Raw genomic sequence first — 16,483 nt, 5'->3', positions numbered from 1 at the left:
TTTTGTGCTTGACTAATTAAACGTAAGTTTTATTCTGCCTTTGTTCAAGCCTAAACCGTAGTTAATTTAAAATGCCTATTCACCCCCCCCTCTAGACGGCATCCACATCCTTTGAGCGTACGATAACACTACTGGAATCAGAGAATTTGCCACCAGCCTCTTCTTTGTCGTCTGCTGGCTCATGGTAAATACCCTCTTTGCCATCAGCTACCAAAAACAACACGACAAAGAGAAGACTGATGGCAAAGATACTCTTTGCGATCAGTGTGTTTTTTGTCGTGTGCGAGCTGGCCGCAAAGAGTCTAATGACAGACGACAAATAACTGACCGCTCTTTGCCGTCTGCCACATGACGGCAAAGAACATGTAGGTAGAAGGCAAAGAGCACAGGGCGGCCCACCCCACACCCCCTCTCTCCCCATAATGGTCCCTCTCTTTGCCGTCTGCCTTATACCTCTTTGTCGTCAGGGGGCAGACGGCAAAGAGACAAATAGCCCTAACATCGTCAACCCCCACCCACACCCCCTCTCTCCCCCATAACGGTGTCTCCCCACCCCTTCTCTCTCCCTGCAACCCACCACGCTGCCGTACCTCGCCCTCCCTCCTCCCCGCGACCCGCCGCCGGAGCTCGCCCCCTCCTCCTCCCTGCGACCCCCTCCTTCACCACCGCCCCCTCCTCTCTGTGTCCCCTCCTCCACCATCGCCTCGGGCCCTCCTTCCCACGCCCCTCCTCGCCGTAGCGCCCTCTCCTCCACCACCGTGCCACCCCTCCTCCACCACTGCCCTCTCCTCCCCGCGGATCCCCTCCTCCACCAGCACCGGCCAGGCCGCCCACCGCCCGGACTGCCCACTGCTCGTGCAAGGTGAATTTGTTTTATTTTTTTGCTAATTAATAGATTTAGTGGTATATATAGTTTAGTTGGTAGGTTAGTTAATTAGTATATTGAGTGGTAGTTTAGTTAGTTGATTTAGTTAAATAGTAGATTTAGTGCTAGGTTTAGTTAATTAGTGCTAGCTAGGTTATTTGTTAATTAGAGGTAGATTCTATTTTGTTAATTAGTGGTAGATTCTTTTTTAGTTAATTAGTGGTAGATTCCGTTTTTGTTATTTTTTGTTGTTTAGTGCTATATAGGTTTAATGCTAGGTTAAGTAGGTACTGGAAGAAGAATAAGAAGAAGAAGAGGAGGAGGAGGAGGAGAAAAATAAGAAGAAGAAAAGGAGGAGAGAGGAGAAGAATAAAAAAGAGGAAAAAGGAAAAGAAGGAAGAAGAAGAAGAATAAGAAGAAGAAGAAGAAGAGGAAAAAGGAAAAGAAGGAAGAAGAAGAAGAAGAAGAAGAAGAAGAAGAAGAAGAAGAAGAAGAAGAAGAAGAAGAAGAAGAAGAAGAAGAGGAACAAGTAGAAGAAGAAGAAAAGGAAGAAGAAGAAGAAGAAGAAAAGGAAGAAGAGGAAAAAAGAGGATGAAGAAGAACAAAATGAAACCCTGACACCCCGACACCTGACACGATGCCCTCAAACCCTGACATGACGCCCCGACACGACATCTCGACGACACCCCGACATGATTTTTTTTATGGAACCCTAGATGAAATCTATATAGGTCATATATTTGTGTTAGGTCATATATTTTTCGATTTTATTAATGGACTCAAAATATTTGTGTTGATCGGGTGGATTTACATGTGACAGTTGTCTCGTCGCTGTGAGGTCTACTGTGCGGAGACCTCCCCGTGTGTTCTACGAGCTCCGCCCCTGCATTCGTGGGTGAGTACAAATATCATCTTCTGCTCGCCCCTTAATTTGCTTTGGGTCGGTCTTCGGATGAAACTTGCTAGATATAGGTAATTAAATTAATATATCAGTATGCGTGACCAGTATGCGTCTCCTGTTCGAAAGGGTTATAGTTATAAATATGCATGCATTTGCACATATTTATAACCATGATTCTTCCGAATTGTCCAACGTTATCCATGGACACCCCGAGTATGTGTAGATTGGGTTCCTTTTCCCATATGCTTTGTTCTGGATCCGATGCATAATTTCATCAGTGCCGCCCTGTTGTTCTCCGGAAACACATCCTCTATGTTTATTGCGTAGACGTGTATCAGGAGAACAGCGGGGAGGTGCTGCCCAAATTTTGTGTTGGATCCGGAGCAGAGCATGGGAAAACGAACCCAATCTACACATACTCAGGTGGGATTAGGACCTATCTTTACCTATTAGCGTGTGGGTTGCATGGACGTAATAAAACTAGCAAACTTGATTAACTGATGAATATATATGTTGAATTATATATAAATATATTTCTTGTGTGTTTAGTAGCTAGGCAAGATGAGTGATCGTGCATGGATGTACACCGGTCACCCTAGTCAGAAAGAGATGACAAAAGAATGGTTTCTAAAAACCAAGGAGTTTGTGAAAGTTGCATTTGCAAATGGGCAGGAAACAAATTGGTGCCCTTGTCCTGGATGCGGCAACTATAAAAAGAGGACACTGGCTCTAATGATTAAACACCTACAGAGGAGGGGTTTTAAGCCTAATTATATGGTGTGGAAATTTCATGGTGAGTATATACAACGCACCAGAGCTGAGGTGGTTCATCCTCGCACCGAGGAGCATGGTACCGGGATCGAAGACATGGTGCAAGACTTTGATGGTGCTCGGGATTCGGAAGATGAGATGGAGGAATCTGCAAAGACCTTCTATGAAATGTTGGAGTCTTCAAAACGTCCTCTCCACGGGCACACTGAGCTTTGTCAGCTGGATGCCATTGCACAAGTAATGGCTCTTAAGGCTCAGTTCAACTTGGGAAGAGAATGCTACGACGCGATGATGACACTATTTGGACGCTTTCTACCCAAAGGCCATGTCATGCCTGCAAACCTGTACCAGTTAGACAAAATAATTTGTGTACTTAAGATGCCCTATGGGAAGATAGATGTCTGTGAGAATGGATGTGCCTTATTTAGGAAGGATTATGCACACTTGGACTATTGTCCCATTTGCAAGTCTTGCAGGTATCTTGTGGTAGCAAACGGTATGGGTGAGAAGAGGCAGACCAAAATTGCAGTTAATGTTCTTCGGTATATGCCAATCATACCAAGGCTTCAACGTCTTTTCAAGGTCGAAGAGACAGCGAGACAAATGACATGGCACAAATTGGGCAAAAGAACCGAACTAGATGCAAATGGGAATAAGATGGCGGTACCCACATCAGATGGGGAAGCGTGAAGGAGTTGGATAGATTACATCAGGATAAAGCGGCAGATCCAAGGAATCCTCGAGTCTGCGTCGCCACGGATGGTTTTAATCCCTTCGGCATGACGGCAACCCAATACAGTTGTTGGCATGTATTTGTCATTCCACTCAATCTCCCCCCCCCCCGGGACAGATTATGCAAAGAAAGAACATATTTCTGACGTTGATAATTCCAGGGCCCAATTATCCAAGGAAGAATCTGAATGTGTACATGCAACCGCTTAAGTATGAATTGCAAGAAGATTGGGATAATGGGGTCAAGACATACGATGCCGCTAGAAAAAAACTTCAAAATGCATGTGTGGTACATGTACTTGGTGCATGACTTGCCGGCGTTGGCACTATTCTCTCGATGGTGTGTGCATGGAAGGTTCCCGTGCCCCATATGCAAGGCATCTCTTTAGTTTCACTGGTTGCACGCGGGTAGGAAGTATTCTTGCTTTGACTTGCATAGATAGTTCCTGGATCCTCACCATCAGTTCAGAAAAGACAAGAAGAACTTTACCAAAGGTAAAGTTGTCAAAAACATGGCACCACCTGCGTTGACAGGCCAACAGATCCTGGATAAGTTAAACGCCCTCGTGCCCGATCCAAAGCGTCTAGGGTATTTCAAGGGGTATAATTAAAAACACATCTGGACTCACAAGCCATGCTTGTGAGATCTGCCTTACATCAAAGACCTCCTTCTTCCACACAATATCGACATGATGCACACTGAAAAGAATATCGGAGAGGCTATTTTTGGTACATTGTTCGGCATAAATGGGAAGACAAAGGATAATAATAAGGCTAGACTCAATCAAGAGACATTATGTCATAGACCGTTACAAAACATGCGAGAAGGCAAAGGAAAGCAGAAGTGGTTGAAGCCAAAGGCCTGGTTCAATCTTGGAAGGCTAGCTATGAGGGAAATTATCTTGTGAGTCAAAATGCACTTGATGTTCCCCGATGGGTATGCAACAAATCTAAAGAGGGGAGCGATTCTTGAAAAAATAAAAATCTTTGGTCTCAAGAGTCATGATTGGCACATATGGCTTGAGCGGGTAATGTCGGTGATGTTACGTGGCTTTATTCCTGAGGATGAATGGCTAGTACTGGCAGAGCTGAGCTATTTCTTCTGTGTTATTTGTGTGAAAGAATTGTCGCCTGGCGTGGTAGATGACATGGAGGAGTTTGCACCGGAGTTGCTCTGCAAGTTAGAAAAGATCTTTCTGTCGGGCTTATTTAATCCAATGCATCATTTGATTTTACATCTACGGAACCGAGGCAAGATTGGGTGGGCCCGTGCAAAATTGTTGGTGCTATGCAACTGAGAGGATGCAGAAGACGCTTCGAGCTAAATATAAAAATAAGCATAGAATTGAAGCATCGATGGCTGAGCCATTCATTACCGAGGAGGTGGAAAACTTTGTGACTGCACACTACGATGCCAAAAATCATCATTTGCATAATCCAAAGCCTTGGTACAATGATGCAGACCCTAAAAAAGGTGGATTCAACCTAAGCCTATTCAAAGGGAAGCTCGCACGAGTCGGTGCTTCGAAACCAATAATATTGGATGTCGAAGAATGGTGGAACATTTCCTTGTATATCTTCTGTTAGTGGAAGGATTAGTCCACGGATAGTGAGGACAGCGTGCAGGTGGACGGGGCCACCGTGTACAAGCGTGGTAGTACACGTCTCCTGGTCGTGTCGGCTACCCGCGAGCAGAGGCCGGTGATTAAGCCTGAAGGGAGAGGTAAGTACATTTACTCTTTTTTTAGCTTTTGCCTTCAAGTTTCTTCAAATATCTAATGCGTTGACCTTATCATACAGCAGGGTATGGAAACACCCTATTGGAGTCTGCAAGCCGAACACCGTCCTTGGTGTGCTTTGCCGGACAAATTTCCCGGGGTTTGTCACGTTGCCTCGTGAGGGTCAGGTTCCTACACTAGGATTTACCTGGGACACTACCAGGCTGCGCAGGCCCCGCCGGAGGAGATTATAGATGGTGTCTTGTGCCACACGAGGGACGAGATGGTGATCAACAACATTTGGGTAAATTATCCTTTTACACAATCTAAAATTAACAATATAGCTAATTATTGTACTAATCGGTGTTGTATTGTTTGATTGCAGACCTTCTATAGGTGTGAGGAGGGATATGAGGAGGCGGCGGCCAAGGTTCTCGAGGCGGAGTGTAGGCGGTTACTACAGAACTTATGCCACGAGGCTCGGATGCAGGCTATTCGAGACTACTACGCCAGCGTCGTATTAAGAAGCGGAAGAAGGAGTGCCGCGGAAAGTGTCTGAAGAAGCAACACTACATGAAGGTAATTACCTATTCTTAAGGCCTTGTACGTACTTTTCTTGCTTTGATTCATAGGCGTAGCGCTCAAAATTCTTTTTAATAACTTATAGGTGCCCCCGAGATGGTGTGCAGATAAGATGGATTGTTGGGAGGCGTTGGTGGATGAGTGGTGCACAGGCAACTGGCGACTCGTCCACGACAACGCGAAGGATCGGCGTAGCCAAATGGTTGGTGTGACACACCATCAAGCCAGCGCCAACTTACTTTAGTTCGGACGAAACTGGGTATGTGGTTCTCTTCATGATTCATGCAATTCATTCTTCATGCTAGCTTGAGCCCCTTACTAATACTTTGTTCCTCTCTTTTAGGCGCATCACAATAAGACGGAGATGCCGGAGTTGTACGACCTTTATAGCATGGCCCATACTGCCTCCTAAAAGAAGCCGAAGGCATTCTCTGAGTCTGACCTAGATGATCCAAAGAACTTCACCAACATCTCATCCCACCACGAGCTCGTGAAATACAGTGACGTGGGGAAGGCTTGGAAAGGGGAGGACTTTAACCCAAGCCAGGAACCTTTGCATCCAGAGTTGGTGATGATATCTGGTGGCGGGAGGTCCCATGGCTTGATATCCATTGGAGATGGGATAATACATTGTCCACTCACTGTCCCGGAGATCAAGGCGTGCCAGTAGAGCTCCTGTCCTGAGATAACGCATCGTCCATGGCCAGTCGATCTTGCCATCGAGGTTAGTTGTACGGACTCGGAAAACTTTCATCCATTTCATTGTGTGTATGGCCATCGATCATTACTGTGGTAACGAGGAATGGTGTTGGAGGTTGCTCTTCCGAAAGAGAGAGCGGCAAACTAGGCTGCTCTTGAGAAAGAAGATTGGCAAACCAGGTTGCTCTTGAGAAAGAGAGAGTGGCAATCCAGGCTGCTCTTGAGGAGAGGAACCGGACCACGGCTCGGTTGATTGAGGAGGAGAGGGCCCGGAATTAGGCGGGTCACCTGGCCATGCGCGAACTTTTTGTGGTAAGTTTCTTTTTCACATTAGCCAAATCAGGTGTGTAATGTTTGTTTCATTACTAACTAATACGACCGACTATTCAAAACCAAATGTGCAGTCTATGTGTGAGAAGACCGGTCAAGCCCCTCCGTCGATGCTCGTATTCTCTGCGATTGGCACGGTGAGTTTCATCAATGGTCATTATATACTAGTATTAACAATTGAGTGTCATCATGCTAACTGAGACATTGCAAAATATCTTTTCTCCAGAATAACTCCCGAGCGGCATCGCACGACCCTTCTCGAGAGCAACTATCTCCAAACGAAGCCGCCGCAAGCAACCCCTGGTGCTTTTCCTCCTTGATGACCACGACGGTAAGTTTTCTCTAGTTCATTTATGACATAATTAGCTAGCTTAGCTCCAAGAATACATACTTAGCTAATTTAGCTCCACAATGACATAATTAGCCCATTTAGCTCCAAAATGACATACTTAGCTAATTTAGCTCCAACAAGAGGAGCAGAGGAGAAGAAATAGGAAAAATGAAAAGAAGGAAGAAGAAGAAGAGAAGAAGAAGGAGAAGAAGAAGGAGGAGGAGGAGGAGAAGAAGGAGAAGGAGTCCTCCTTCTGTTCTTCTTTTCTTCTTCTTCTTCTCCTCCTCTTTCTTCTCCTCTTTCATCTTCTCCTTAGCTTATTTTCCCCAACAATGACATAATTAGCCTATTTAGCTCCAAAATGACATAATTAGCTAGTTTAGCTCCAAAAACACATACTTAGCTAATTTAGCTCCAAAATGACATAATTAGCCCATTTAACTCGAAAATGACATACTTAGCTAGTTTAGCTCCAAAAAGGCATACTTAGCTAATTTAGCTCCAAAATGACATAATTAGCCCATTTAGCTCCAAAAAGACATACTTAGATAATTTAGCTCCACGAAGAGGAGAAGAGGAGAAGAAATAGGAAAAATGAAAAGAAGGAAGAAGAAGAAGAAGAAAAGAAGCTTGAAATGGCTTAGTTGTTCAAAATGGCATAATAAGCTCAAAACTTAGCTAATTTAGCTCCATAATGACATAATAAGCTCAAAATGGCATAAGAACCTTGGTTAGCTCATGAATATTATATACTTAGCTTGTTTTCCTCTAAAATGACATAATTAGTTTAGTTAGGTCAAAAATTGTCATAAGAACCTTTGTTACCTCATAAATGTCAGATAGTTAGCTTATTTCCATCCAAATTGACATAATTAGCTTAGTTAGGTCAAAAATGTTATAATAACCTTGGTTAGCTCAAAAAGGTCATATACTTAGCTTATTTTCCTCCACAATGACATAATAAGCTCAAAAATGTCATATGTTGTTCTTGTTCTTCTTCTGACTTTCTTATTCCCATTTTGCAGATTAGATGTACAACATGCATGGAAGCTGGCATTGATGGAGTGCTTTAGTTCTAGTTTTCATTTGAGTTGATGAACAATGCGGAACTATATGTATATCTATATATGGATGAACAATATATGTGGAACTATATGTATATGTATATATGGATGAAACTTTGTATATGTTGGTTCTTTCGATATATGGGATGTAAATTGACGAACAAATGACATTGATGAACTTTATATGTATATCATATATGTGTTGTGACCTATATATCATATACGTGCTATGAATTATCTATATATGTGTTGTGAAATACCAAAAAATAAACAAAATTGTGACAATATGGGCTCTTTGCCGTCTGCGAGCTGATGGCAAAGGCCTTTGCCATGAGGCAACACACGGCAAAGGTTCCACGTGGCACCCAGCTCTGCAACCTGGGGCAGCAGTAGCTGGCCCATATAGGCTCTTTGTCGTCCGTTACCCTGCACTGGTAGACGGCACAGAGCCTGAGGGAGGCAAACGATAAAGAATATGAGCAGCCGGCTGGGCAAACTGAGGGCTGGCCCATATAGGCTCTTTGCGTCTGCGGCCCTGCGTGGCAGACGGCACAAAGCCTAGGCTCTTTGTCGTCTGCGGCCCTGCGTTGCGGACGACACAAAGCCTAAGGGAGGCAAACCGCAAAGATGACGAGCGAGGCAGACGACATAGAGCCTCCGTTAGCCCCTAACGGAGGAGTTGCCTGTTGGCTGCCGTCTAAAGATCTTTGTCCTCTGCTTTGTAGCATAGGCTGGCGGCAAAGGCCTTTGCCGTCCGCTTAGGGAAGACGGACGACAAAGAATGTACTTTGTTGTCAAAATTTGTCGTAGGAACTTTGCCGATAGGAGGCAGATAGCAAAGACCTTTGCCGTTGATGGAACACCTCTTTGCCGTCTGTTATGGTAGACGGCAAAGTGTCTGATTCCTGTAGTGTCAGAAACTTGAGCAAGAAGTTTCTACACCTAGAAAATTACATGATGAATGGGAACCTACTATTAAAATAAATCTTAAAGAATATGAATGTAATGCTTTTGTGTGACCTTGGTGCTAGTGTTTCAACTATGCCTAAATCTATTTGTGATGTGCTTAGTCTCAGCGATATACCGATGTCGTATCTGCCATGTCGCATCCTTTACGGCTAGCCAATGTCATCGTTGGGCACCGCGTCGCCTCCCTACCCCCGGGTGTGTAATACGTCTCCATCATATCTACTTTTCCAAACTCTTTTGCCCTTGTTTTGGACTCTAATTTGCATGATTTGAATGGAACTAACCCAGACTAACGTTGTTTTCAGCACAATTGCCATGGTGTTGTTTTTGCACAGATATAAAATTTCTCGGAATGACCTGGAAATTTACGGAGAATTTTTGTGGAATATACAAAAAATACTAGCACAAGAATCAACCGGAGGGGTGGAGCTGTGAGCCCACAAGCCCACCAGGCGCCCCCCTGGTCGCGCCTGGCAAGCTTGTGGGGCCCACGTTGCTCCACCGCCTCCAATCTCAGCTCTATTTAGTCCCTTTCATCCAGAAAAAAATCAGAGATAAGAGTTCATCGCGTTTTATGATACGGAGGCACCGCCACCTGCTGTTCTTCATCTGGAGCGCAGATCTGGAGTCCGTTCTAGGCTCCGGAGAGGGGAGATCGTCGCCATCGCCATCACCAACCTTCTTTCATCGCCAATTCCATGATGATGTTCACCGTTCGTGAGTAATCTCATCGTAGGCTAGCTGGACGGTGATGGGTTGGATGAGATTTATCATGTAATCAAGTTAGTTTTGACGGGGATTGATCCCTAGTATCCACTATGTTCTAAGATTGATGTTGCTACTACTTTGCCATGCTTAATGCTTGTCACTAGGGCCCGAGTGCCATGATTTCATATTTGAACCTATTATGTTGTCGCCAATATATGTGTGTTCTTGATCCTATCTTGCAAGTTGTAGTCACCTACTATGTGTTATGACCCGGCAACCCCGGAGTGACAATAGCCGGAACCATTCCCGGAGATGACCATAGTATGAGGAGTTCATGTATTCCCTAAGTGTTAATGCGTTGGTCCGGTTCTCTATTAAAAGGAGAACCTTAACATCCCGTAGTTTCCATTAGGACCCCGCTGCCACGGGAGGGATGGACAATAGATGTCATGCAAGTTCTTTCCCCTAAGCACGTATGACTACATACGGAATACATGCCTACATTACATTGACGAACTGGAGCTAGTTACATATCTCTCCATGTTATAACTGTTGCATGATGAATACCATCCGGCATAATCATCCATCCCCGATCCAATGCCTACGTGTTTTTCCTACTGGTCCTTGCTACGTTACTTTGCCGCTACTGCTGTCACTGCTGTCACTGCTGCTACTTTTACTGCTACTGGTTACTATTGCTACTGTTGCTATCATACTACCTTGCTAGTGATACTTCGCTTAGATACTAAATCTTTCAGGTGTGGTTGAATTGACAACTCAACTGCTAATTCTTGAGAATATTCTTTGGCTTCCCCTTGTGTCGAATCAATAAGTTTGGGTTGAATACTCTACCCTCGAAAATTGTTGCGATCCCCTATACTTGTGGGTCATCAAGACTATTTTCTGGCGCCGTTGCCGGGGAGGCATAGCTATATTCTGTGAGTCACTTGGGATTTATGTCTGTTGATCACTATGAGGAATCCGAAAGATCCAAGAACTAAAGTCTTGCCCTCAACTACGAGGACAGGTAAGGAACTGCCATCTAGCTCTGCACTTGATTCACTTTCAGTTATGAGTAAGTTTGCGACACCGCCTCCTGCTAGAAATCTTGATTTGTTGCCTGTGCTTGATGATGCTACTTCTGCTGCCCATGTTGCTTATGATGATGCTATGCTTGATACTACTTTTCCACTAGGTGTATTCCTTGATGCACAAATTGCTAGAGTTGCTGCTAGATGTGATGATACTTCTAAAACTGTTGATACTATTGAAGTAGAACCTGCAGTTTCGCCTGTTAAAACTAGCTCTCCTAGATATGAATTGCCTGATATGCGTGAGGGTTATGTTATGGAGGGAGAGATAACTGAGGACTTTCTTGCTTGTAAGGATAGCTATTATGTTGAGAAATTACTGCGCAAGTGGAAAGAAAAATCTTTGAACGCTAGGATGAAATACGACCCGAAGTTTGCTACTTCACCTATCTTTGTGACCAATAAGGATTATGAATTCTTAGTCGACCCTGAGTTAATCACTCTGGTCAAATCTGATCCTTTTCACGGTTATGAGTGTGAAACGGTTGTAGCCCATCTTACCAAACTGCATGATATAGCCACCCTATTCACTAGTGAGGAAAAGATCCGCCACTACTGTATCCTTAAGTTGTTTCCTTTCTCGCTAAAGTATGATACTAAGACCTGGTTCACTTCTCTTGCTCCTGGTTGTGTGCGTAGCCCCCAGGATATGATCTACTACTTCTCTGAGAAATATTTCCCTGCCCATAAGAAGCAAGCTGCATTGCAGGAAATATACAACTTTGCGCAAGTTGAAGAAGAGAGTCTCCCACAAGCTTGCGGGAGGCTCATCCAGCTACTAAATGCTTTGCCTGATCACCCTCTTGAGAAGAATGAAATACTTGATATCTTCTATAATGGACTTACCGATGCTTCTAGAGACCACCTACATAGTTGTGATGGTTGTGTTTTTAGGGAACGAATTGTAGAACAAGCTGAGATCCTATTGAATAATATCTTATGCAATGAGAATGCTTGGACTATTCCCGAACCACCTCCTAAGCCAACTCCTAAGAAAAGAGGTATTCTATTCCTCAGTCCTGAAGATATGCAAGAAGCTAAGAAATCTATGAAAGAGAAAGGCATTAAATCTGAAGATGTCAAAAATCTACCACCTATCGAAGAGATCCAAGGTCTTGATAACCCGATACAGGTAGTAGAAGTAAATTATCTTCGTAGATTTAATGAGAGTGATATTCCTTTTGATAAACCTGCTAGCTTATGCCTGGATGAATTTGATAACTTTGTTGTTAAACAACAGAGTTTCAATGATTATGTTAGCAGACAATTGGAACATAATGCTCGTATGCATAGTCATTTAAGTGCTTGTGTGGACAGAAACGTCAATGATCTTAAGCTTCTGAGTAAGCATGCCTCTATGGTTACTACTCAGGTAGAACAAGTACTTAAGGCTTAGAATGACTTGCTCAATGAGTTGAATGACAATTCTGTCAGAGTCGTCACTAGAGGCGGTAGAATGACCCAGGAACCTTTGTATCCTGAGGGTCATCCTAAGAGAATTGAACAAGATTCTCAAGGAGTTAGCACTGATGCACCTAGTAATCCTACAAAGAAGAAGAAAGATGATAGGAACTTGCACGCTAGCAACCCTGTTGCTGTTAAACCCGAGAGTCCAAATGATGTCTCTGTCTCTGATGCCGAAACACAATCTGGTGATGAACATGAGCCTAATGATAATATCGATAGTGATGTTCATGATGATGCTCAACCTAGGAACAATAAGGATGTGGAGATTGAACCTGTTGATCTTGATAACCCACAACCTAAGAATAAGAGATACGATAAGAATAACTTTGCTGCTAGGAAGCATGGTAAAGAAAAGGAACCATGGGTTCAGAAACCCATGCCCTTTCCTCCCAAACCATCCAAGAAAAAGGATGATAAGGATTTTGAGCGATTTCTTGAAATGATTAGACCTGTCTTTCTGCAAATGCGTTTGACAGATATGCTCAAAATATCTCCGTATGCTAAGTACATGAAGGATATTGTGACTAATAAGAGGAGGATACCTAAGGTTGAGATTTCCACCATGCTCGCTAATTATACCTTCAAGGGTGGAACTCCTAAGAAACTAGGTGATCCCGGAGTGCCCACTATACCTTGCTCCATTAAAGGAAACTATGTTAGAACTGCTTTATGCGACCTTGGAGCCGGTGTTAGTGTTATGCCTCTCTCTCTTTATCGTAGACTTGAACTGGATAAGTTGTGACCCACTGAAATCTCTGTGCAAATGGCCAACAAATCAACTGCTTTCCCTATCGGCATTTGCGAGGATGTGCCTGTTGTGGTTGCTAATGTCACTATCTTAACAAACTTTGTTTTTCTGGATATTCCCGAGGACGATACCATGGCGGTCATCCTCGGAAGACCCTTTCTAAACACTACAAGGGTTGTTATTGATTGCAACAAAGGCAATGTCACTTTCCATGTCAACAGTAATGAGCATACGGTGCACTTTCCGAAGAAACTATATCGAGTACATTGCATCAATGCTATCGCAAAAACTTCATCGATTCTTATTGGGAGCTTTGAATGCCCTATACCTCCTGTCAAGATGAAGTATGATTTGCTTGTTGGGGATATTCACATCCCCAATGACGTAACCTAGTGACTATTCGAAAATTCTCCATTTCCTTATGTGATTCGAAATTTTTTGTCAAGGAGAGTTGATCAACCTCATTGACGGATTTCTTTCGATGACCATGGGATGGATGAATCAAGGAGTCACAAACCTCTGTTCCAAGCTTTCACCTTCGGTTGCTTAGAAGAAAAATGATAGATTTAGTTTAGTTGTGCCTGTTTTCTGTTTTTGCATCCTGTAGAAAAGTACCCCGAAAATAAAAGTTCTTCGAACACGGAGAAAATCATGTATGATTTTTTCTGGAATTTTAAAAAAATACTGAGATGGAGAGCTAGTCAGGGGGCTGCACCAGTGGGCCACAAGCCCTGGAGGCACGGGGACCCCCCCTAGCCACGCCTACCAGGCTTGTGGGGCCCACGTGCGCCCCCTCCACTCATTCTAGCTCCCATCTGCTTCTCCTACCTCTAGAAAAAATCATTTCACAGCTCAAACCCGTGTTCTTGCTCTTCTTGCTGGGATTTTCGATCTCCTTGTGCACAGCGCCATTCACCAAGCTATTTTGGGAAAATTGCTCCTTGGTAAGTAACTCCTCCATTGGTCCAATTAGTTTTTGCTCTAGTGCCTTATACGTCGTGTATTTTTGTTGCCTTGGTGACCTTGTTCTTGAGCTTTGCATGCTAGTTTTAGCTGGTCCCAAGTAGTTTTGATGCGTGATATGGCCTCTAGGCACTTGTGGGAGTAGTTGCTACGAGTTCAGTTGAGCCTTGTGCACCTTTCCTTTGAGTCACTGAAAATTTCAGAAAAGGAAGATGTTCAGGAGAAACTATGATGGTGGTTCCTCAAGCAAGAGAGGTCCCCGTCTCGCTATTCGGGATCCCGATCCTTACCAACCAAGGAACGCACAGATACAACCATGTGAATGGCCTTCTCATGAATTTATGATTGAGGCAGGTTTCAAAGACGAGTTTGATACACTTGTCGTCTTATACACTTGTTCACAATGTCGGACTCGAAGAATTCATCTCCGATAAATGTGAACAGTATGTTACTCTCACTACCTCTTTTGTTCGTACATTTAAATTTTCAGCTGGCCGTGACACATCTGTACTGTTTGATCTCTATGACAAATCGTATACCATGGATTTAGAGGATTTCAATAGAATTTGAAAGATACCTGTTTGGGGTAGTCTCAATGATCCTCCTAAATCTTTGGTTAGAGATTTTTTATCTGGTATAACTGTCGGAGAAACTAGAGATATTACGCAGGCTACCATGGGGAGCATTCATTTTCCTGCCTTGCATTACGTTGCCCTCTTCATAGGTAGATGCATTAACGGCAAGATCGGGCGTTTTCACCTCTGCGCACCCGACCTTAGTATTCTCAAGAGCGCAATAACGGGTGATAGAAGCTTCAACATGGGAGCTATAATAGCAAGGAGGCTGAATAATAATGCTAATGAAGGGGATTTCTTTGGTGGGATCTATGCCACTCGCATAGCAAATTTTCTTGGAGTACCCATCCGCGAAGGAGACCCCCCACTCCATACAGCTTTCCTTGATCGCGCCGCTTTGACATGCTATCAGTTCCTTGAGAGGGATGATGAATCCCTCCTATACCGGTTAATATTTAACTGACAACGTGTTTTCCATATTACTCTTTCTTTGACTTTCACGTAAAATGGAGATATTACATAACCACATGAGAGGCCGAGGAGTATGAGAGGGAGGCAAAGGCTGCTCGCCTCCGTGAGGCAGCTATTAGGCGGTAGCTGCAGCGCTCCCGTACAACCCCCATTATGATTTTGGGTATCACCCGGACCATCCATGGGAGTAGACCAACTTAGGCCAAAAGCCTAAGCTTGGGGGAGTACGTGTTTCTCACCGACTTTATATTCATGCTCAAGCTTTCACTTTGTTAGTCGGTGTTCACACTTTGCCACTTTATCATCCATGCTAGTTTATTTTCTTTTTCTCATTTTCTTTCCGTGTGTTTGTCTAGTTTGAGAAAAACCCAAAAAGATTTTCTTGTTCTTATTTTGCTTGTTGGGAGCTTTCCCGTGTAAATAGTTTTCTTTTTCTTTGGGTCAAGGTAGAAGACCATGGTTACAATGTTTAGTGGCTCTCGCATGCATATATGTTTATCTGTCAAAGAGGCATATTACTTTGTCTTCTCCTTTGTGTTTGCCTGCAGATTCCAGCTTAGTCCAATGCACGAGCACTCTTATTATTGTTCAAATCATTCGGTCGTGCAAGTGAAAGGCAATAATGACGATATATGATGAAGTGACTGAGCCTGGAAAAGCTAGTATGAACTCGATCTATTTTGTTTTTGTAAATATGACTAGCTCATCGTTCCTGATTTAGCTTTGTTGTGAGCGAAACATGTTTGCAATGAGAACTTAGAGATCATAGTTTCTGATGCCATGCTTAATTAGCTAGGAGCTTATAATGGTTTGCCTTGGATGCTCATACGTCTCCAACGTATCTATAATTTTTGATGGTTTCATGCTATTATCTTGTCAAACTTTGGATGTTTTGCATGCCTTTTTTTGGAACTAACTTATTAACTCAGTGCCAAGTGCCAGTTCCTGTTTTTCCATGTTTTTCACCCCTTTCAGAGGAGATTTTGAAACGAAGTCCAAACGGAAGAAAATCCCCGAAAAGATTTTTTCTGGAGCGGAAGAAGATCGGGGAGCTTGGGAGCCAAGGCAGGGGAGCCCCAGGGGCCCCACCAGCCCCCACCCCGTGGCCAGGGGGGAGGCCGCGCCATCCAGGCTCGTGGGCCCCCTGAGCGTCCCCTGACCTAGGGGTTGCGCCTATAAATTCCATAAAAATCCCGAAAAAATCAGGAGATCATCGCAATCACTTTTCTGCCGCCGCAAGCTTCTGTCTTCGCAAGATCCCATCTGGGGCACATTCTGGTGCCCTGCCGGAGGGGGGATTCGGACACGGAGGGCTTCTTCATCAACACCATGACCTCTCCGATGATGCGTGAGTAGTTCAACATAGACCTATGGGTCCATAGCTAGTAACTAGATGGCTTCTTCTCTATCTTGGACCTTCAATACAAAGTTCTCCATGATCTTCATGGAGATCTATCCGATGTAATCTTCTTTTGCGGTGTGTTTGTCGAGATCCGAT

This window comes from Hordeum vulgare, chromosome 1H (genome assembly GCF_904849725.1).
Source record: "Hordeum vulgare subsp. vulgare chromosome 1H, MorexV3_pseudomolecules_assembly, whole genome shotgun sequence".
Taxonomy (NCBI): Eukaryota; Viridiplantae; Streptophyta; class Magnoliopsida; order Poales; family Poaceae; genus Hordeum; species Hordeum vulgare.
This window is presented reverse-complemented; position numbering follows the sequence as displayed.